General features: G+C 44.0%; 1 long non-coding RNA gene across 1 annotated transcript; it reads left to right on the top strand.

The window, feature by feature from the left end:
- Window positions 1–3,601: 3,601 nt before the first annotated feature.
- On the top strand, window positions 3,602–23,296 carry LOC118668941. The gene is made up of 4 exons (XR_004971815.1): window positions 3,602–4,529; window positions 21,738–21,959; window positions 22,511–22,698; window positions 23,211–23,296. It is a non-coding gene; the product is annotated as an uncharacterized LOC118668941 (long non-coding RNA).
- The last annotated feature ends 1,041 nt before the right edge of the window (window positions 23,297–24,337 follow it).

Here is a 24,337-nt window from a genome sequence, read left to right as displayed (position 1 = left end):
TAAGGAACAGATACAGAAAGAGGGAGGGCCTACTCGGTTTAGATGCCCCACAAAAGAAGGGCTAGGATGAAGGTGAACTTGGAAAGCTATGTGCAATTATAGCAGTTTACTGGAAGCATTGAAGATGCTTCAGATCTATAGCATCTCTGTAGATTAAAAGAGAACAGAGATAAATTCACCATCTGTGGTACCTAAGAATGACATAGTTAACCAAAACTAGGCGCCAAGGGCCAACTTTGCCAGGCATGCCCACTGCTCACACTCCCAAGAGGCATTAACTTGTAGAAACAGCTCACCCACAGGTCCTGGGGTCTCCCCCTTGTGGAAGACTGTTCATCCCCATGAAATGGGGAAGGGCAAGGGTTTCTAAGAGGCCTTCCAAATTAAGTCAGAAAATAAGAATATGGACCCTGAAGAGGATATGGAGTGGGGACAATAAGGAAGATGACTGGACCCCAAGTTTCCCTAAGTATATTGACTCTCTCCCTCACACCCTGAGCAGTCCGTGTGTTGGTGGGACTGCATGTGTATCTGGCTCCTTGGTAGGCAGGAGGCTGAATTGCAGAGCCCAGTGCAGATTCAGAGCCGAGGGCTGAGGAGAATGGAGGGCACTGGATGCTACAGCTGCACATGCCTTCTATTTGGGCATCTGTGGTTCTGTGAGGTGGACATTTATTCTCACAGCCAGACCTTCTAGTTTCTGAGCTTCTCTTCACCACCATACTCCCGAGAAGATGAGCGCTCCAGTTCTTCCAATAACCAATTACTTAACATGGGCATTTTGGGTGGTATTAGACATCAAGGCCAAGTGTAACCTGGGTCTTGAGGGAAAAGGGTGCTAAGAATCACTGGGTAACTGCTGCTGGGTAACGTTCCCTCACACCCCTCAACCTCCCCAACCACCTCACTTTACTAGTAGAGAGTATGGCACCGTCGTAATCAACCTTTGAGATGTGTTGACCGAAAACATAGAAGATTTATTTCTTGCTCATTGCTACAAGTCTATCTCAGGTTGATGGAAGTGCCATCATTTAGAAAGTCACCTGTCACCCTGGCAGTAAGTAAGCACTTAATCAATGGACCTGGTGTTTCTCTTCTGGAGTCAGTTTCCCCCCATCGTGTAGTTCTGTTGAAGATGGTATGACCAGGGAGGGAGAGGATGAGAATATTCATCACAGGGCAGCAGAAAAACCAACAGTAAAGATTCAGGAAACTGAATCCCAGTTTTAAAACCGCCTAGCTATATGACCTAGGACATATGACCTTATACATGTTCAAAACAGTTTCTGTGGCTTTGGTTTTGGTCGTTGTGATAATTGAATTGTCCATAATGTGAATGTGCATTAAGACCTATAGGCTTTGTTATAATACATTTTGGTCCTGAATTCATTGATTGTTCTCTGGTCACTGATAATGAGCCTGGTCAAGCAGGACTCAGGGCCGTCTCCATTCCCAGGCCTTGTGTGGTCCTTGGACTCACACTACACGGCACTTGATTGATGTCATGTCCCTGCAGCCATCATATCTGCGGCCTCTGGTGTGAAAAGGGCTCAGTTTCTGGTGAAGACATTGTAAGAAGTCCCTGTGTTTGTCAAACAGCACTTTTGTGAGCTTCAGAGTATGCGAACATGGAGACTTCCTTTTTTCTGCTCCTTGTCTGATCAACAAAAGGCAGCTCCTGGGCCAAGAGGCTGTTCCAGATCAAAACTCTCCTGACAGGCTTCCCATGTACCTGCCAGCATGCTGCCTCCTGAAACACTAGTATGTCCAGGCCAATCTTTCTTGTCAGGAATCACTGACAGGCTTCCTAAAAGCACTCGGTAAGGCAGAAGAGAACACTTCTTTAAAAACCAGACCTTTGAAAACAGACATTCTCAAACAGGGCTGGTAGAAATGTGTGCCCAAGCGGTCTTGCTGGCAGGCCATTTGGCAAAATGCATCAAAAGTGCATATGCCATTTGAGCCAGGAATTCCATTTCTAGGAACTTACGCCAAGGAAACAGTCTAAGATATGTCTGAAGATTGAGATGCCAGTTTTATTCTTTGCTTCACTTCTGTTTTATTCTTCAAGGTAAGCCTGGGGAAATGCCGCTATGTTTTTATATCATAAATTCCCCAATTTTGCTTACCCTAACTTAAATGGTCTCTGTTTCTCATAACTCATTCACAAACCTGGGTGTGGGTTCTAACCAATACCCTTGTTCATAAAGCTCCTATGACAGCCATGGGCAAACTAAGGCCCGCGGGCCGGATCCCGCCCATTTGAAATGAATAAAACTATTGAAAAAAAAGACCGTACCCTTTTATGTAATGATGTTTACTTTGAATTTATATTAGTTCACACAAATACTCCATCCATGCTTTTGTTCTGGCCTTCCAGTCCAGTTTAAGAACCCATTGTGGCCCTCGAGTCAAAAAGTTTGCCCACCTCTGTCCTATGAGAATCAAATAAGCTCATTTTATAGGAAACATTTGAAAACTCATTTACAAAGGCCATCCCCTTACTTTTGCAGAGTTAGGGTAGTATCTCAGTATTTGACTGGCTTATTATCCCCAATTCAAGCAATTCCTACTGATTTCAACACCTGCTGCACCCCATGTTCAAAAATACATGTTGCATCAAATTCTTGGGCTTTTGGGGTGTCCGTGGCCCAAAGTAACAGGATGCCTGAAATTGGTTACAATAAGTAAATGTGGCTGCTATAGCCAACAAACCCCAAATCTCAGTGACTTAGTGAAATAAAAAGGTAATGCCTCGCTCATGTCACAGTCTGATGATGTTGCAGGAAAGCTCCGATCAGCCCCGTTATCTGAGAACCTATGTTCCATCTACCAAGTGGCTTTGCAATTTCCAGGGCCTCAGAGTTCTCCACTGGACCCTGTGTACCCAGCCAGCAGATAAAGGTCTCCACTTCTCCAGTGAGAACATGGAGGTCTCCCGGGAAGTTTTTAAGGTGCTGGGCCTGAAAGTGGCATACCTTATTTCTGCCCATATTTCACTATTCGCTCGGTCCAGTGGCCCCTACCTCACTATGAGAGAGGCTGGAAAAATATAGGCTCCCTGCATGTCCGTTAGGACAGGGAAAAGGGGCTTAGTAACCACATCGCAGTCCTCGACTCCATTTTCCAGCCCCACGTCCCTACTCTTTTCTAGTTGTCTCTGGCCTGCTGACATTTAACCAATAACACAGGGACTGGCCAACAACCGCCTGTGGGCCAGATCCCACCCCTGGCCCATTTTGGAAATTAAGTTTTATTGAAACACAGCCATGCCCACTTGCTGTCTATGGGTGCTTGCATGCTATAATGGCAGAGTTGAAGAGTTTTGGCAGAGACCCTGTAGCCTGCCACGCCTAAACTATTTACTATCTGGGCCTTGAGAGAGAAAAATGTGATGACTCCTGCAAAGCTGTGTCAGCTTTCCACATTCCGAAAGTGTGCTGCCCTCTCTTGACTGAGTGAGTCTTTCCCTCCCTTCCTCCCTTGCCCTTGTGGGTCAGTATGCCTCCCCCCCCCCCCCCCCCCCAGGTAAACCGGCAGGTGAGAACCCCTCGAGAGACGGGTTCCGGGTTCCGATCTGCCTGGGAAGAACTTGGATGCTCGCGTATTCCTGGGGTCCGTGTTGCTCTTTTTCATAACATTGCTGAATTTTTTCATGATTTTAGGTTTAAGGAAACTCTTTGTGAATGTAAGTCCTTTCTCCTATTCAATGTCCAAATGAAATTTCCATATCACCTGGAAGTGCCGTATATGTTTTCAACTAATAGAACAGAAAGCAAATAATATGTATGTGGCCAATGAAAGGACCAAAAAGGAAAAAAAAAAAAGTTTCTAGGAAGAGCAAACACTGGAAAGAGCAGTGAGAGATGTTATGCCTCACCATCTACAGCCCCAGCTCTACCCCTTAATATCATCTTATTGTTGTCACTGAAAAAAGACTAACTGCAAAATCTGACTTGTTGCCTAAATTGTACTATCTTTGTACATTCAGAGATTCTATGTCTCTTAGATTATTTAAAATTAATGACTATATGTTACTTCACTGTCCTTTGTTGTGTATAATGTCACTAAACTTTGCTGTGTTTTAAACTTCCCAGATCCCTTTTTAACAACGATGTTGAGACTTCAAAAAACCTACATCCCCTCTTCTTGTCGCCCAGGATTCCTGTGATTCCCAGCAGCACCACCCAGCTCCCAGGGGCTCTGTCAGGCGCTTCCGTGCTGTTTCAAAGGACCTAAGTTTGGTTTCCAAAAGCACCGACATCTCTCCGCCCCTCCCAGTGCTCAGAAAATGAGTTTCCAACCCCTTGGTTTGCTGGCTTTGGCCAGCGCCCAGGCTCTGTGGTGTGGAAGGGAGCCACGAGCTGGGGCGGAGGCGCTCTCCTCCCCGCCCACTGGAGTCGCTGGTCTGGAGGTGGTGTGGACGCTGCCCTCCCACGCCTCAGGGAGCCTCTGGCGTCGGGGCTGGAAGATTGCAGGCTCTTCCCCTGGGCCTCACCTGAAAGAGCAGGTCTGATCTCCCGGAGCATGTAAGGACTTTTGGCTTTCTGCTTTCTGAGTCTTTTCCATTAACCCCCCTTTTCATGGATCATTGAGCCCATCTGAGAACAGAGCTCACCCTCCCTCTCTTTCACAGCTAGAAAGGAAGCTCCCTAACACAGGGACTTCTGTCTTCTCTCTGATGGGGCCTAGAACAGTCCCAGTTCATATTAGGTGCTCAATAAATATTTGTTGAATGAATGGCTGTTAGATAGATGTTCTACCTCTATGACACTTAGAAATACTTCTGTGTCAACTTACTGGTGTCCTTTAGAAGTGTGCCTTTTTAAAATTTCTTAGTCAAAAGAAAAGGTTTTATTTAGGTAAAACTTACACACAGAGATGTGCACAAATCTTCAGTGCACAATTTCATGAGCTTTGAAAAACATATTACCTATGCCACCAGCACTCCCATCAATATTTTAAATATGTCCTTCTCCCTGGGAAAGAACAATGTCTTCTTTTATCAACCCCTTCAGAGTTCTTATTTTATGTTTCCCTATTATATGGACTCGTGTCTGCCTTCACCTACCAAAGTATAAGCTCGGTGAGGCTGGGGCTACCGTGACCCGTCACGGCTCCTCCAGAACCAGGTAACTAAACAAATGCTGAAGTATGCACTCCTGGATAATCTGAAGATAAAGCCTGCATCAAAGGTGCACCGAGGAGCACGTGACCTACCTCTGAGTGCAGTGCTGGGTGCAGAGGCATGGGGAGACAATGCTGGGTGGAGGAGAAGGGGTAGCGTCCTAAGTTGAAGAAAGAGCAGAACAGGGTTCAAGAAGGGCTAGACAATGGGACATAGGTCACTATTTTACCTCAGGTCAGACCTACCACTCTTGCCAACCGGAGGATTCCCTTCCCAATCATTCAGGGAAAGATTAGCATGTTTTATTTCCACACTAAAACCCAGACCCCATGTTTGCGGGTTAGCAGTGCCTTGTCCCCAGTAGATGTTCAACACATGACTCTTGAATAGAATTTATTGAATACCCTTATCTCATGCCACAGCTGCACCTGACCCAAAAGACCCTGCAGGAAACGGGCTAAGATCTGGAACCAGCCAACAGTATCATGGTGAAGACACAGCCCCTGAGCCAGGCGGACTGGGTTCAGATTCCAGCACCACTGCTGGGTTTGTGACCTTGTGTGCATTATTTAACCTCTCTGTGCCTCAGTGTCCACATTGGCAAAGCAGAGAGGACAAGAAGGACATGCTTCTTGTGAGGAACGAAGCTGATTCGCATAAAGAGCTTTGCATAAGCCTAGCATACTAGTATACTAAGTGCTCAATAAGGGCACTCATTATTAATGACTCTTGGGGTAGAGAGAGCCTTACAAGAATACAGCAGGAGCTGAGCAAAAAATTATCTAATCTATTCCTGGGCCAGCTACAATATTGAAAAGGTGTGGCCTCAGCAGGTCATAGTCCCAACAGACAGGGAGCCTTGAAGAGTCTGGTAGGAGGCAGCAGAACAGCTCAAGGAAAAGCTTGGAATTTGGGGGCAATTGGGATTGAAGGCTAGCCTGGGAGAAATTCTCAAAGTGAGGATGAAAACTAAAAACGGGAGACTTGTCCCAGAAATGATGAGACAGTTCTGCCTTCAAAAGTCATACATCCGCCCTGACCGGTTTGACTCAGTGGATAGAGCGTCGGCCTGTGGACTCAAGGGTCTCAGGTTCGATTCCGGTCAAGGGCATGTACCTTGATTGCAGGCACATCCCCAGTGGGGAGTGTGCAGGAGGCAGCTGATGGATGTTTCTCTCTCATGGATGTTTCCCACTCTCTATCCCTCTCCCTTCCTCTCCATGAGAAATCAATAAAAATATTTTTTTTTAAAGTCATACATCCAATGCCTTCCCCAAGTTGTTGTTTTTTAATTAGGCTACACACCAGGAATGTGTTCAGTACTGGTGCATGTACAAATACATCATATGTTTGTCATGAGAAAAAGGTTATGGCAATTAATAAAGAATCTTGAAAACACAAATGAAGGAATAAGAATGTGTGATACATTCCCATGTTAATGGTCTCTGCTGAAATGTGCATCTCAACTCTATCCAGACTGTGAGAGCCGGGATCTGCTTCCCGGCATCCCTGCATCCCTGCATCCCTGCATCCCTACATCAGCGCAACGCAGGAGGGAGGAGGCATGTCTTGGGTGAGAAGCTGGTTCCAAGTAATTTTTTCCTTTTTCAAGCCACTTTCTCAACATCACAAGTATTAATTATCCCTGTCTGTCATCCCTATAACAAGGACCCTCTCCAGGGAAAAAGCTACTGACCTTTAAAAAATGAATTTCCTTTAAAGGCTTAGACTAAATACTGTCCACTCTGTGATGCTCTAAAAACACGTCCCTTGGCAGTCCAGCTATGACTCACACAGCACCGGATAGCATTTCAGGGAAATTATTTTTCTCCGTCTCTGAAACTAGGCCCGTAGTCTAGCCTCTCTTATGGGTTTTCCTTGTTCATCTGATGAGACTTTCTGACACTGTGTTGATGAAGGAGTCAGAGTTATAGCTTTCCACTCCATCGGGTGTCTCCATTGGTGGGGCAGGAGAAGTCAAAACTAAGGTCTCCCACCCCTTGGTGTGGAGGCGTGGGACATCCTCTCTGGGCTCCCAAAGTCCTAGCTGGCCTTCCCCACTGGGGTGGGCAGCCCCCCTCGGAAACAAAGGCTGTCCCAGGCACCTGTGGGAGCAGGTGGCACTGTGTCCTCCCTGGCACGCTCAGCCCTCAGTTTAACACAGAAGCTATCTGACCTGGAGAGTGAAAAAGGGATTCCTTCCCGGGAGACTGGGGTAGCTGGCAGCAGGTCTGTTTAGAAATTTACCTGTTGGCACAGGAAGAAAAGAACAGAGTAATTCTGTGAAAGTCATACAGTCAAACTGGTCGGCCCTCTCTGCGTGAAGGCCTGATGTGGGAGCCCGCCCCATGCCCCATCGGCAGGAACAGGTGGACTCATTATTGGATAAAAACAATTACCTGGGTGCCAGGAGGCAGGCAGTATGCCACCGTGGAATGGACACGCTTGGCTGTGTCTCAGCACTCCACTTCCTGGATAAGTGATCCTGAGCAAGTTATGTCAAACTTCCCCATCACTGCTACTTTCTTAACACATTTCTCTTCCCTGTTCCTTTCCCTTTTCCGCTGGCTGTTATGAAAGCATGGAAAATGGGAAGGAATAAAAGGTATGAAGAAAAAAAGGGTAATCCAGGCAGAGAGGAAGACAGAGCTGGGAGGAAACATCTGAGAAGGAAAGCTCAGGCGCCCAGCTGGCATGGCTCAGTGGCTGAAAATCTATGAACCAGGACGTCACAGTTTGATTTCCATCAGGGCACATGCCCAGGTTGCCAGCTCAGTATGGGACGTGCAGGAGGCAGCCCATCAATGATTCTCTCTCTCTCCCTCTACCTTCCTCTGTGAAATCAATAAAAATATATTTTGAAAATAATATTTAGAAAAAAGGAAGGAAAGCTCAGGACATTCAGAAACCAGAACAATGGTGGTATTTTGTGTTCGAGTAGGTTCTGTGGTGGCTTTCTGTGTTTTTCTCTCTGCTCATGTCCTTCCTCCCAGTACACGTTTTCTATTGCTGTATCAAATTACCCCAGAATTTAGCAGCTTAAAGCAATACGCATTTATTATCTCACAGTTTCTATAGGTCTGGAATATGGGTGTGGCTTCTCTGGATCATCCAGCACTGGATCTCTCACAAGGCTGCAATCAGAGAGTTGGCCACGACACGGATGGGGAAGCATCTACTTCCAAGTTCATCCAGTGGCCATTGGCAGGATGCAATTCCTTGTGGGCTATTGCACTGAAGGTCTCAGCTCCTTGCTGGCTATTGGCCAGAGGCAACTCAGTTCCCTGCCACACGAGCCTGCCACACGAGGGCAGCTTACGATATGGGCGTTGGCTTCACCAGAGTGAGCAGGGAGGAGGGGGGATAACAGATTTTGCCAAAACAATGTTGAAAGGGACTTCCCGTCTGCCCTATTGTATTCATTAGAAGTGAGTTACTAGGTCAAGCTCACACTCAAGGTAGAGGGGATTACATAAAGGCCTGGGACCATCTTAGAAGCCTGATTACCTCACTGCCCTCTGGTAAAAGCAATCCTCCTTCCTGTATAAAGGCACATATGATTCTGGTGGGGCTGATGTTCATAATACCTGCCATTCCCACCCACCCCCTCACTGGGGTAGCATGAAACTCAGGTCTGGTCAATCATCATAGCACATCTAGCTGGCTACAGTGATTGGACCAAGAAGTAGCTTTCCCTGATGTTTATATATACTGAAACAAGGAGACTGAGATCTCTCTGTCTCATCTTAAATCACTAAAATGGAATGATGTAACTTGGGGTTTTCCATGGCCATGTCTCCTACCAACTTTATAAAGAATTCCAACTATACCAGAAACAAGTGAAGCCATCACGTTCTAAAGTAGAGACAAAAGACTTGAGATTAAAGAGAGAAAAAAATAAACTAGAGACTTTTTTCAAATCCCTAAAGTGAGTTTCACCCTTGAAAGCTAATCTCTCTTCTTTGTTTGAGGCACTTTAGATTCTGTCTCTTAAAGTGAAAAGAATCTTGGTTAATACCGGCTCAGTTTTTACAACTGTAAAATCAAGAAACTGAGCTAAATGACTCCATGTGTGTGTGTGTGTGTTTTCATACTCCAAGCTCTAAGATTCTTACTTAAACTGTCTGATCCTTTACAAAGAAATAGACTTTTCAAAATTGGGGAAAGTGGAGAAGAAGCAGCCTAAAGGAAGAGGCATGCATAGGAGGGAGACAAACACCAAGTCTGCCTTCTTCACAGTGTAGACAAGGTTCCAAGTTTTAACTCAGAACACTAAGAATCCACCATAAAAGACTCATGCCTCTAGTGATCTTGGGTAAGGCCCAGACACATGTACTTCACATGTTTTTACAACCATGATAAGATAGTAGTCAAGGGCATGGGCTATTGAGGAAGTAGCCCTGGGTTTCATGATGATCATCATAAAATAATAATAATAATAGCTCATGCTTACTGAGGGCTTACTATGTACCTGCAATATCTCAGGTCCCAGCTCCTTGACTTACTGGGTGTGTGACCTTAGGCAAGTGACTTAACCTCCCTGAGCCTCTGCTTCCTCATCTGTAAAATGGGGGTAAATAATAGTTCCCTTCTCACAGGGCTTTTGTGAGCATCACACATGAATCAATGTAGGTGAAACACCAAGCAAAGTACCTCACACTGTTCTTCTTAAAATGCTGTTCTTCTTAAAATGTTCTCCCTTGCATCTTATACCCAGCTCAAATATCAACTATTTCACAAACCCTCCCAATTGCCCACCACCTCCTCTGTACTCCCACATCACTTTATTCCTGCCTGCTCTTCTAGCCTTATGTTGGCCCTGCATTACATTGTCCTGCTCACCTACTTACCACTCCTCACAGACCATACCTTATTTAACTTTGGGTTTCTGAAGCCTAAATCCATGTCAAAGACACAGGAGGAGCTCAGCAAATCTACATGGTTTGATAGACACAATATTTACCAGTCTCTTAAGAAGAAAAGCAGACAATCTGATGGGTACATGGCCACACCTTTTGGTTTCACCGCCTCATTGGGCGTTAGGGATTTTTGTCAGGCGAAACTCTGAGTGTGTTTGTAAAACTGCTCCTCAGGTGAAACACCAATTGCTCAAGTTAAAAGTAACAATTTCTCACAAACTGGCAGGACAGTCTGTCAGTAACCAGTGTGGAGGCCCATGCTAACGGGTGCGGTACGGCTGGTTTGGAAGACGACCAAAGAGACAGTAAACATGACGGTTGCCTGGGTGTATAAACATAAAACTAGCTTCTCTTCACCTCATCCTGAGAGACTCCAGACACGGCATCGGTGACACCCACAAGTGGTTACTTGTCAGCTCCTGTCAAGTGCAGGGCAAGGGCCAACCACCCCAAGATGCAAATATTTAGGATGAGAACAGTAACAGCAGTTTTTATAAGAAGCTAAACAGTGCATGAATGTTCAGAAAAATGTACTTTTTTAATGTGAGTATAAGACAAGGGCCTGTGTTAAAGGAGGAAATATGTCTCAACTTCTGAGACCGCATTCTTTTCTCCAGCTAGAGGCAGGGTAGGGCTAGAAGGGAAAACTAGTTGGAAGTATTTATCCAAATGACTACTGAAAGGCCTTCTGGGGGGCAGTCTGCTATCTACATGGGGCTGACCATGTGGCACCTCATTTCTCATTAGTATAAATCTTAGGAAAATAGTGCAAAGTAGTTTAGGGATTTATAAGGAGAGTAGGGAAAGAAATGAGAGGCATGCCTGATTAGGGTGGTGTGAATAATGGGTTAAAAGATCTTAAATACAATTTTGATTCCCCTGTGTTGATTGGAATTCAATACTAGGGCACAGTAGGACTTGCAGGATCGCAATAGGTGGTCTCCTATATGACAGGAATTCAAAAAAAACTCCGTTGCCCCAATTCCTCTCCCCAACCAGTTTGTTTTTACTTATTCACTCATTTGTTTATTCATATCCTGCCTTGTTCCTGAAAGCAATGCAGCCGTATACCCTATAGGCACTGGGGAGCTATCAATGGTTTTTAAGCAGGGGAACTCCATGTTCAAATATGATTTTTGGATCATCTGGAATCAGTGTTAAAGATGGAATTATCAAAGAAAAGGCGAGTAGCCATCCAGAAGAGTCCTAACTAGTGGCCATGGAGGGGAGAAGATAGAGATTATTTAAGAGGTAGCATGATCAGGATTTCCTGGCTGGTTGGATGTGTATGGTAGAGAGAAAGTAAAAAATAACTAGCAAGTTTCTTATTTAGAAGACTTTGTGAATGATGACACTACTAAAAGCAGACTGACAATACAGGAAGAAGACTAGTTTTGGAGAAGGGGTGATAAAAAGCTTGAGGAACTACTTTAGTGCAAAGTGCCATATAACGATGCCTAAGATTTCAATTATGTGTCCAGTAACCAGTGTAGGAAACAGATAATGTTGCTAATGTTAGTTGTCACTCCAGTGGTCCACTGTGAGTTGATCTCCAGCTATATGGCATCAAGTGCTCTGACCTACATCCACAGCTTGACCCTTTGGCATGGTCAGGTCACTAGATAAACTTTGAGAGAGTGTGGGAACAGAGCAGTACAAGCTTAGGGCCAACCCTAGAAACCCAACCAGTGGGCTTCTCCTACTGATAGTGGCCTAGTGTGGTACCATTTTCACATCTTCTAAATATCTAGAGATTGGACAGAAATCTCTTGGTAGTGGGAAACTGGGTACACTAGGGTAGGTGATCTGACTATTGGGATAGATCTCAGGCCCTGCTTTGCGGCTCTGTCCAAATCTGACCAGCTGGTCTAAGGGATGGAAGAAGGAGAGGAATCAGCCTAGTCTTCTCTCTTTTCCCCCAAAACACCTTTTGCCCATCTCAGAGCCTCTGCTGCTCCTCCTATGAAGCCAGAATGCCTTCTTTTTTTCACACTGGGCGACTCTACTCAATGGGAAGCTTTGTGAATGGGGAAGTTGTCATCGGTTGTAGCAGTCTACCTGTGGACTGTGCAGGCTGTCTGCTTCTGATTGCTGTACAAATAGAAGGTGTTTGTTTAGCTTGGGAATTTTTTTTTTGTGCGTTGCTTATTTATTTTTACCTTATTTTAAATAAAGGCTTAAGTCATCTTGCAATGTAACAGATATTTTTTTAAGAAGAAGAGAAACGGAAGAGGGTGGAGGGTGCCTTGCTTGGGGCTAAGAGCCTATGGAGCAAAGGTAGAGGCTCCCCCTGCTGGCTAGTTTTTGCCCCTGCAGCCCTCTGCCAGTCAAAATGCTTTGTTTTGCTTTTGTGAAGTCCTGTGTGGTTTCACAGGGGAGAATCACCCAGCTTCCAAAGATACTCTTGCTTTCAGAAACAGTGGTCAGTGTCCTTTGTGGACTGATCATGTCAAAACTTGTTCCATCACTTTCTGCCCTTCTCTCTCACTAGCTCTTGCACGAATACTGGAGGTCTTAATTTGTGGAACATTTGTTCAGCCCACCAGAGCCATCCAGCACTTTGCTAGCCGTGGGAGCACGAAGGCGAATGAGACACACTCCCTGCCCTTAGGAAGCCAGCATAAGCAAAGCCGCCTTCTTTGGGGTAGTAAACCCTAGCAGGCTCAGGTTGGGATCACTCAGCCTAACAGGGCTCCCAGCTCAAGGTCCAGACCCAGATCCATGAGGCAGTTTTAGCATCTATCTAGGATTTTCTGGAAATGGGAGGATTTTATCAGAAGTTAACTTCACAGTTAATCCAGTCCTTCAGTGGTTGGCAAACTCATTAGTCAACAGAGCCAAATATCAACAGTACACAACGATTGAAATTTCTTTTGAGAGCCAAATTTTTTAAACTTAAACTATATAGGTAGGTACATTGTTATTAACTTAATTAGGGTACTCCTAAGGCTTAGGCAGAGCCACACTCAAGGGGCCAAAGAGCCACATGTGGCTCGCGAGCCGCAGTTTGCTGACCACTACTCTAGGCTGAGACAGAACCAGGCTGCCCGCTACAGGTGGGTCCCACCCAGGTGATCCTCATCTCAGAGGGCTCCTTCCTCTGGGTGGGGGAGGAGGAGAGCAGAGGCTCTCATCACTTGATCCCCAGACTGTGCAGCCCGGCATCACCTGGGAATTGTTAGAAATGTAAATTCTCAGGCCCCACCACAGCCCTACAGAAAGGCAGCTCTGGGGGTGGGGCCAGCAGTCTGTGCTGGTTTAGCAAGCCCTCCAGGGGATTCTGATGCATTCTCAAGTTTGAGAACCACTGGTCCAGAGAGAGTGTGGCCACCTCTGCTTCATGGCGTGGCTTCCTGAGACTTGGCCCCTCCTGCCTCCTGTCAACCTCAGGAGCACAGCATTTCAGAGGTTCCTATTGCCTACCCCTCCCCTTTATAAACGAGCACAGTGAGGTGAAAGAATGCATGGTTTGCCAAAGGCAATCCTGCTAGGCAATTCCCCCCGAGGCCAAATTACCTGAGAGGAAAAGGGAGACCATAAAAGGGACCGTCCTGGGCTTCCTCTGGTTTTTAGGGCTCTTCACTGCCTCTGTGTGGGCCCACCTTTCCTAGTCCTGTGACTGGGGTACCTCAGAGATTGGGGCCCACAGCACAGGCCCTGGGCGCCCCACACCCTCTGTCTTCCTCTCCTAGGGGGTGAGGGTACATTCAACTTTCTCCTCTTTGACCACACTGGTCCTGCCTGCCACGCACTCGGAGATGGAACATGTTGAGTCCAGCTTCCTGCCCTGGTCATGGAAGTCACAACAACAAGGCCCCCTCCCAACCAGAGGAGGAGTCAGAATTTGGCTCCACAAAGCTTGGGACAACACCCCAACCACCCCCAACACCCTTGGAAACACATTAGATCCCAAGAACTAACTGACCACACGGGCCACAGCTCACTCTCCAGTTGGCCACTGTCCACTCAGACGGACACATAGCTTTTGCTTCTTTCACAGCACCTGTGCCCTGGCCTCTGCCTTTTTCTCTACTTGAATAAAAATTTGCTTTGCTCTCATTTGATTCGTCCTTGACATTTTTCCTGGGCAAGTCAAGGACCTGGAGGTCACCTGACACTGGAAAGGTCCTGGCACGGGAGGCAGCACAGTAACAGGAGGGCCAGGGCTGGTCTGGAGACAGAAACTGGGTGGAAGGCCAGAAACTGGGTGGCTCAGTAGTTGAGCATCGACCTATGAACTGGGAGGTCACAGTTAGGTCATGCCGTATGTCCTGGTTGTGAGCTCAATCCCCAGTGTGGGGCGTGGTAGAGGCAGCTAATCAATGATTCTCTCTCATCATTGATGTTTCTATCTCTTTCTCCCTCTCTCTTCTTCTCTGAAATCAATAAAAATATATTTTTAAAAAGAACAGAAAAGAAATTGGGTGTGAATGAATTAAGGATTCATAGTAGAGGTAGGATGACAAGTAGACTGCTGTCACAGTGTTCTGTGAAGACACAGGCAGGCATGAGGCTCCCAGGAATTCACAAGACTTTTCTTAAAAGTCAACTGTGGTCCATTTCCAGAGCAAAATAAATCAAATGTCTACTTTGTGGGAGGCAGGAAACTGCTTGCAACTCTCAGGCACTTTTCTCCGCGGTCTGCTCACTAATGGTCTCATACAGAATTGTAAACTGATGGCCCATGAACGGAACCAAATCTCCGGCTGAGCTTGGTCTGACCCACACAGTGGGGTGTTTTTAAAAATTCCTTTACCTGACAAATAAGTAAATACTGAGCACTGTCCATGTGCCAGATACTCCTATTCCAGGCACTTAGCATACAAAAGTGAACAAAACAGGACAAAAAAATAATCTTGCCCTCATCCTCTTTGATGATAGTGGTAGGAAATGGGTTGGCCAATCAATAAGTTTTAAAAATTATTACTTATTTAGAAGGTGGTAACTACTGTAGAGTAAGAAACCAGGAAAGGGGGAGAGAGCGTAAGATGTGAGGGAGAGGGTGTGGTGATTTTAAAGAGGGTGGTCAGGAAAGGCTTCGCTGCAAAGGTGGCATTTGGGCAAAGACCTGAAGAGAGGAAGGAGCAAGCCTGGCAGGTGTCTAGAGGGAGGACATTCCAGGCAGAAGGACAAGCAAGTGCAAAAACCCTGGGGTAGAAACGTATCAGTGATGCTCAGGCAACAGAAAGGATAAATGCTTTTTTGTTTTGGTTTTGTTTTCAGTGGGTTGTTGTTGTGTTATTAATCTGTATGAGCTGACAACATTTAAGAATTGGGAGATTTTCCATCAACCTCCAGATATCCAGCTTTAAAAAAAAAAAAAGGAAAGAAAAGAAAAATTGGTTAAGATCCGGCAATGACTAAGTATTTCATAAGAGAATGAGCTAGATCTGATAGCAGCTCTTTTCTATAAGGGGACACACATCTCCAAGCCAACATAGTCCCCACCCCTAGTCCCTTCTCTCGGTCTCACTCTTAGCTACTTACTCATTTAATTGCCTGCTGGTCAAACCCCTACAGTTATTTAAGCCCTTGTCTCTATAGGCTAGGCTAGTTATAGTAAGTTCCATTAGCTCAGGACTTAATTTAACAGAAGTTTTATATTTTGTCCACACAAAATCCAACTGGGGCGGGTGATTCTTCCAGGCATCTGTACTTCTTGCAGTGATTCCACCTGTGGCTCTGCCATTTCAGCTTGTGGGCCGTTTGTCACCATAGACAAGGATGAGAGAGCACCAATGGGACACCCTTGCCCTTAAATGCTTCACCATGGAAATGATACACATCACTCCTGCTCACATTTTATTGGCTAGAACTAATCACATGACCTTGCCAAGCTGGGAAGTGTGGTTGTCTATGTTTCTGGGGAAGGAGAAATAACGGGATATAAGTAGGAAGTATTAGTCTCTTCCCTACCCCTGTTTAAAACTGTTTGAAAACTGGGTATCCAGTTGCAGCAAGAGCCGCCTGGGTATAGCTACGTGATGAGATGTCATTGAAAAATTTTCCAGAGAGCTGAGCAAGCCAGCCAAGTGGCTAAATTATCTAAGCAATCTTCAGTAAATGATACATGGCACAGAAGGGAAGTGCATGAGCTCTGGAGTCAGACAGCCTCTCTTTAAATTATGGCTCAACCTTTGCTAACAGTGTGACTTTGGCCAAGTTTTTAACCTCTTTAAACCTGTCTCCTCCTTTTTAACTTGAAGATTATAATAGGCATACGTACCACATAGGGTTAATGTGAAAATTCAAATAAATTATACATGCAAGGTACATTGAAGAGTACTTAGTCCTTATTAAATATCCATTAAGTCTTCAATAAATGTTAGTATTTGTATTATGAGATGTTTTTAAACTTTATATTATGAAATAATTCCAGACTGACAAGCTGCAAAACTAGTGCAAAGAGTTTCCATATACTCTTCCCAAATTCTCCAAATGTTAATACATTATCACACTTTATTATTCTGTCTCTCTCTACACACATACAATTTTTTTCTGAAATATTTGAGAATAAATTACAGATGTGATACCACTTTACATATAAATACTTCAGTGTGTATTTCTTTAAAAAATTACATTTTCTTACTTAATCATAACATAATTGCCAAAATCAAGAAATTGGCATTAAAACAGTATTACTAGCTAATCTACAAACTTTATTCAGATATTGCCATTTGCCTCACCAATTTTCTTTTTTCTGGCCCAGAATTAAATTTGGAATTTTATATTGTGTTTAGTTATCATGTTTCTTTAATACCTTTTAATTTGAAAAGGTTCATTTTTGTTTTTTAAAGACCTTGACATTTTTAAGAGCACAGGCTAGTTGTTTTGTAGAATGTTCCTCAGTGTGGGATTATCTGGTGTTTCCTCATAACTGGGTTTAGCTTATGCATTTTTGTCAGGAATATCCCAAAAGTCATGTAGTGGCCTTCTCAGTGCTTCATGCCAAGAGATACACGTTGCCTATTTATCCCGTTAATAGTGATATCCCTTTTGATCACTTGGGTAAGGTGGTATCTGCCAGGTTTCTCCATTGTAAAATTACTAACTTAACCTTTTTAATAAGTATTTTATTAGGAAATATTTTGATATATGATATTGCCTAAATATCCTGTTTCTCATCATACTTTTGCTCACTAATTTTAGCTTTTATTGCTGCACCTTGCCCAAAACAGTTATTACTGTGGCGGGGACCAATGGTAATTTTCTAATGCCATCATTCTTCCTACATTTTCTCATGAGTTATCATTACATATCACTGCACCTTGAGCCTCTCAAAGGACTAGACCCTCGGCTACTGGACTAGGAGACTTGCCATTAAATTAAAGGTCACAAACAATGAAAGAATGTAGCAATATCAGGAACCTATAAAATGAGCACTGCTCTTTCTATAGGAACTGACAATGTAATGTCTAACATGTATGTATGTGGCCACCATCACTATTCAGTCTTCCCAATTGATGAATTCTTGCATATTTACACTAATTTGATGCATAATTGCACTCCTTTCAAAACTATCCAAAATAAATTGTGCCCCCTAAGACTTCATCAAAGACAGCCCCATTGAGCTTTCAGAAAGCATAGGAACGATTGAGAAATCAAGGGTAGAAAAACTTGCAAAAAGAGGCATCAGCCTGAAGGGGCACCTTGGGGTGTTTTGGCTTTTACAGCACATGCAACAGATGAGCCAGTGACAGAAAGGTCAGAGAGGGAGGAACAGCGTGGTGTTTTGGAAACCTTGGTAAGAATCTGAAGAAAGAGAAAGCCTCTACGGTTATCTTCCACTCCTGGGGTGAGCATTATCAATATGCCTAAGTCCGTAAAGTAAGGGGCCACCTTCCGTGGCTTCTGGAGTGTCTGTCTAACTCCTGTCCCTAAAACAAAAGCCACATGGCCATGCCTCTGTCCAGGCAGTGCTGCACCCAGGATGTACAGAGCTGCTGTCCTGGCTCTGCCCCCTCCACTCTCCACTCTCCACAAGAAGGAACAAAGCCAAAGACCTGATGTGTTTGACCCAGCTTTACCTCTTCAATGCTGCTTGCAAAGTCTGCACTTCCCTTCTGGACTATTGTTTACCTCCTTCTCACTCTCCAGTTCCCACTGTCCTCCTTTTCTAAGCACGGCCCACAGTCAGGAGTGTCAAAGGTTACAGAAATCAGCAAGATGAGGTCATTGGAAGTGATGTCTAAGCAGTTCATTGATGAGTTTTAAGAGGCCAGTTTTAATAAAAATTGTGATTCCACATAAATTTACTATAGCCTACACTTTCCAAACAGATCGGTTAGCAATCTGATAGGAAAGTTTTGTCATGGTATAGATTTTTGCAGTCAAGACATTAGGGTATGTTTTTAAAGAGCTAGAAATGGACCTGGAAGACAACATGAACTTGAAGATGCCAGAAAGTGGGAGATGGAGGTGGAGATGGAGAACTGACAGAATCAAGATCCCCAGAAAAGGTTAACTTTGAAAACAAAAATAGGATGTGGCTTCTCTGGAAAGAGGTAGAAAGAATGAAGGAAAAAGTAAAGGATGGATGATGGTGCAGAAAAATTGGGACAGTGGAGAGGAGAGCTGAGGCCTTGACCTTCTCAGTAAATTAGTTGTGCAGATCATCTGGGGGTATATGGGGAAGGTCAGAAGTTCTTTGAGAAGAGTGAAAAGTATTTGGAACAGCTGCCTAGAATAATTCAATAGAAAGTAAAGAGGAAGAAAAAAAAAAGGCTGCTCTGACAACAAAATGACTTATGAATCTGAAAACAAACATGTCTGGATAATGCATTGGGTACAGATTGATTTCCTCCAGAAAAGTCTTTACAGTTCTCTGCTGATTACAGTGCTTGTTAGGACATCCATCTGAATGTCGACATCCGATAGAAATCTTTGGCAGGACAACGAATGGCTGGGGTAACTATTAGCATGCACTTCTCAATCTTGAGAGAGTGAAATTTTCCACCCACGGTAAACTGTGAAAAATCCTAATTATCCCCTTGGAGACTGGCCCTCTCACTTTCAGAAACCAGCTCCTTTACAAAAGAAGGAAATCACACATACACGTACCCATTCATACACACCATGAATACAATAAATCCATCTTCATTTCCTCATCCAGTAGATGTTCTGTCTCTCCTTGACACATTGACTTTCCGGTAATCCCATCATTGATCATTCCAAACAAAATAAGCTTTCTACCCATTCTAGTGACAGCAGCATCTGGTTTTTATTGGAAGCTGCATTTATGTCAACTCTGGAGCACATTTACTCCTACTCTCGCTGCCTCCCGTACAGGCTGTGGCCAATTGTGAATGAAAGGCCAGTTCCTTTCCCCCGGGGGCTTTGTGGAGAGACTGAGAAAAGCATTTCCTGTAGAAAGGAAGGCTGAAATCCCTGGTAGGAAAGGAGACAGTTCTCCAGAGAGGGGTAGGAAAGGGTTGGCAGGGGGAGTGATGAAAGAGACTGATGCCAGAAGCAAGGTACCGAAAGTTGATGGCATCTTCTTCAAGTCCCTGAAGGGCTTCTCCAGGGGCTCGAGCTCTGGGCAAATTGGCAGCCTGCGGGAACCAGTGAGGAAACGTGCCCTCACTTGGTCCTGGGAACAAAGACTGAGTAACTCAACCTGGGAAGCCCAGGTCCAACAGAAACCCTGTGGCAAGTTGCCCAAAGGGGAACCAGAGAGTGGAGTGGAGGCTGGAGGACGTTTGGGAAGCACAGCCATGCTTTGACCAGAAAGTGAGCAACAATAGAAGGAAAGGGAACGAAAGCCCTGCATGGAGGCTGAGTCAAGTTCAGACACTCAAATATATGTCACGGAATTGAGAATTTGTAGCATTTTGCTATTTGGGTGAGATTGCAGCCAGGTGTGTAATTTAGTACACACAGATGATATCATATTACATATGGCTATAATTATTAGTTACTTTGCTTTTTGTAGAATGTGCTGTGTAGGAAATGACCATCTCCCCAAATAAGTGATGACTGAAGGAGCAATTCCATGAAGAAGAAAAAAGTAACGATAAGGTAAAAGGTAAAATGCTTTAGAAAAAGTCAGGATTAGGGATTAGCTGTCTTTATCTCTAGAAGTTATGCTTGATGCTGCAAGTGTGCATGATGAATCCACCCATGATGAGAGAGGGAGAGGGAGAGGGAGAGAGAGAGAGAGAGAGAGAGAGAGAGAGAGAGAGAGAGCCAGCAGGGCTATAAGGACGGGGATGCTGTGGGGACAGTTAACGAGTACAAAGACTATGGAGTCGAGTTAAAGGAAGGAGGCCACTCCTGGGTGATAAAGGTAACCTACTGAGTTGAAGCACAACCAAACAGGTGATATATTGTGTTCTGTCCCAAGGTTGGCTGTTCTTTAATTGTGCTGTTTATCTCCTAAGAACACTTGAGTAATTGCAAAGCAAACTTTTGTGCTGACACCTGAAGTCTCAACTCAAGCACAGTCCACTTACAGCCTCCCTATAGCTGTAGACCCCCTCGGTGAGGAATTAAAGACCCTCATCAATGGGTCTTAGCCTGCCTTCCCAAACTAAGGCAGAGAAGAGCCAGTTGTTAATGCAGGAGATTGGGAAAAAATGGGCTAATGTTAGGTCTAACACCATGTTGGTAATTGACAGAAATCACTGGCTGCCTAAAAAGGAGAGGGATGGTGAGAGGAACAAGGGCTGCCCACCAGTCCAGGCCTTGTCCCATCTCCTCTGCTGTCTTCTCCACTTTGTCCCTCCTTCATGCTCACACCCTTTCCAAAGCATCCAGTTACGTCCTGGATTGCAGTCATATGTGTAAATTAGTATGTATAGATCATATCGTATTATATAGGACTGTAATTATTAGAGTTACTTTGCTGTTTGCAAAATGTGCTATTAGGAAATGACCATCTCCCCAAATAAGAGATGACTGAAGGAGCTGGAGTTATCATCACATCCAAAACCATGCTGGCAACCCTTTGACATAACGTAATACCCTTCTTTCCTTCCACTTCCTATCCCACTCTCCAGACAAATCCATCAAGAAATCATCACAAAGCACAAGAGAGATGCCTGAATGTTAATCAACATGGGAATTGATTTTTAAAAATTATTTTGGGCACATTATGGAGTACTATGCAGCCATACAAAAGAAGGGGGAAGTACTGTGTGAATTAATAGGTGAAAATGTCCATATTGTTGAATATTTCTAAAAAGTAATTTTCCCAAAACTATATCTGAATCAGATGATTTCATCTTCATTAGATAAAACAATACAAAAAATTTATAGATGTCTTAAGACCCCAAGGGCATGTTTGAAGAACAACAGGTGGTCTGTTTGGCTAAGGCCCAAGACTCATCTTGTTGGGTTGGATTGAATATACACACACTGTGAATCCAGAGGTGGCAAATCAGAGCCAGTTCCAGCTAAGAGAGGTTAGGAGGAGGCAGGTCTGGGAGAAGGATGGACAGGAGAAAGGAAAAAACAAGAGAGATGCCATAAGGAGAGATACTACTTGGGGGATGTCCTGCCAGCTATTCTTCAAGTCATATAGGACTGTGGTGTGATAGCCACTCACTAGAGCCAGTTCCTGAACTCATAATATATATATATTTGTTTTTCACACCCTGGAAAAACAAAGCTCCTCGGTGAGTTTTAGGTTTATAAATTGTCAGAAGAATATCTGTTTGTTTGTTTATTTATTTATTTTTAAACCACTGCAGAATGAAGATAACAGAGCTGGTGTTTGCTGCTTCAAACACCAGAAATCTCACTGTGTGGTCTTAAACAAAAACTCAGAGGAAGGAGAGAAAGAAGACAAAATGCTTTGAATTTAATGGAAGTTCATGTACACATCTCCATGTGATTAATAATAGGCAGTTTGTGAATCAACATCATCTCCCACAATTGTTTCATTATCTTCCAGGACCGCCTAAGCCTTTATCGTGAGTCTTTATGTCCATATAAAGGGAACAGGTTTACATTTGATACGGATAAGGCTCTGTAGAAAAGCCTTTTGACAACAATGGTTTTATCCCTTGGTGATTAATGAGAAAATCTGTACCTTGATGGATATCAGTGCACAGACAAATTCATTCTCATTTGAGACCTTCATTACTACTCCAGTCGTCTGCTCACAACAGCTTGTTGTTTAGTTCATGAGGCCTTTTCAGCTTCCTTATCACCAAAGAGCATGGCGTTTAAAACACAGCACTGGATAAACAAAATATCTTAGATCCAGTGATTTGTTTCATAGGTCCCATTTAATAAAAACGGATTCCCTTCTTAATGGAAAATATTCTTCTGGGGGTTTTTGTTTGTTTGTTTGTTTAATTTTTAAATATAGTATTCACTGAATTATTGAAATGTTTACAATAATTTTTTAAATTTGTAACCATAAAAATTATTTTTTTAAATAATAGAGGCAAAAAGACTGCTTTTAAGATGCCTCAATCTATATATATCCTGATTCCCTGCTGCTGTGTCCTCCCAGCAGAGACTCAAGCTGTCCCCTCACACAAGAAAGCTCCTTTTAATGGTGGGGTCAGCTTTGATGACTGGCTCTGCCTGGCCGGAGCGATGGCAGTTGCTGACGTCCCTGCATGAGAACACGTCATCTCAGCAATTTCTGCCATTGGTCAGAGCTTCAGGTGCCTCTGGCAATTTGATGTTTGTCACTTCCAGGTATGTCTTCATGCTTTTATTACATATGCTAAGTATCCCTAAATGATAAATGATATTGTAAGGTTTCCATATATTATACATATAGAATACAGGGTGGGGCAAAAGTAGGTTGATGGTTGTTCATTTGGAAAATAATACAAGAATAATCTGTTTCATGAACTCACAACTGCAAATCTACTTTTGCCCCACTCTGTATCATATTGTACGTATCCTTTGGCAACTTTTTTTTTTTAACTCAACGTTACCGTTAAGAAACATATACTGTTTATATATGTAGCTCTATATAGGTCATTAATTTTAACGGTTTTATACTACATAACTGTACAATAATTTATTTATCCATTCTCTTGGATGCTGACGTAAGTTGTTTCCAAATTTTTGCTATTACAAACAATGGTGCCATCAACATTCACATTCATGTCTCATAATGCTGGCTTGCAAGGGTTTCTGTGAGATGTACTTCTGAGTTAGAGTTGCAGCTGGTTCATTGGGTATGTGCATTTGTTTTTTAGGTATTGGCCAATTGTTCTCCAGAATGGATTCCTACTAGCAAGAAAATAAGAGTTCCTGTTGCTACACATTTTTCTCAACATTCAGTGCTGTTAGTATTTTTTTTTTCAATTTGGCAAACAAACATGTCTTAAATTATGTCTTACTGTGGTTCTAATATTTTTTTCTGATGACCAGCAAAATTGGGAATCCTTTTATGGTTATTGGTCATTGGCATTTTCTTCTTCTGTGAATTACTGAATATTCTTTGTTCATACTATATTGGGATAGTTACCTTTTCCTATATATTTGTAGAAGTAGATCCAGATGTGGTGGAATCAAAGCCACTCATACTCAGCATTGGTGGATGGTCTGGGACCCATGACTTTCCTATTAATAAATTTCAAACACTTATGTGAAAGTACAAAATAAAAATATACATGTGAAAACAAAGGAGTCACTATATTTGTTCTGAAGAACAAGCATCAGTAGAACATTAAGGACCTCTTAATTTTAACTTTCAATGTGTATGGCGTGAGGGTCTTTGATTCCTTATCGCAGGCGCTACCCAACTTTGAGATTATGCAGATGTTAACACTATGCTTTACTTACTATAAATATTTCTCTCTTTTTAAAACATAAAATATGGCAGGAAAAAACTAAGGCTTCCCTTTCCAACCCTTTCTCTGATCTCCCTTCCCAAAGATCAGCCCAACCTCCCAACCCACACCTCCCTTTCCAGAGAGCTAATTCCATTGCCCTAAAGTTTGCCTATACCAGGGGAGGGAGGTCCCTCAGCCCAGCCTGCACCCTCTCCAATCCGGGATCCCTCTTGCAATCTGGAACCACTGGCTCCTAACTGCTCACCTGCCTGCCTACCTGATGATGCCCCTAACTGCTCCCCTGCCAGCCTGATGGCCCTAACTGCTCTCCCATGCTGGCCTGATCCCCCTAACTGCTCTCCCCTCCTGGCCTGATCCCCCTAACTGCCTAACTGCTCCCCCCTGCTGGCCTGATCCCCCTAACTGCTCTCCCCTCCTGGCCTGATCCCCCTAACTGCCTATCTGCTCCTCCCTCCTGGCCTGATCCCCCTAACTGCCTAACTGCTCCCCCCCTCCTGGCCTGATCCCCCTAACTGCCTATCTGTGCT

This window comes from Myotis myotis, unplaced genomic scaffold (assembly GCF_014108235.1).
Source record: "Myotis myotis isolate mMyoMyo1 unplaced genomic scaffold, mMyoMyo1.p scaffold_m19_p_14, whole genome shotgun sequence".
In the NCBI taxonomy this organism is placed as follows: domain Eukaryota; kingdom Metazoa; phylum Chordata; class Mammalia; order Chiroptera; family Vespertilionidae; genus Myotis; species Myotis myotis.
This window is presented reverse-complemented; position numbering and strand designations above follow the sequence as displayed.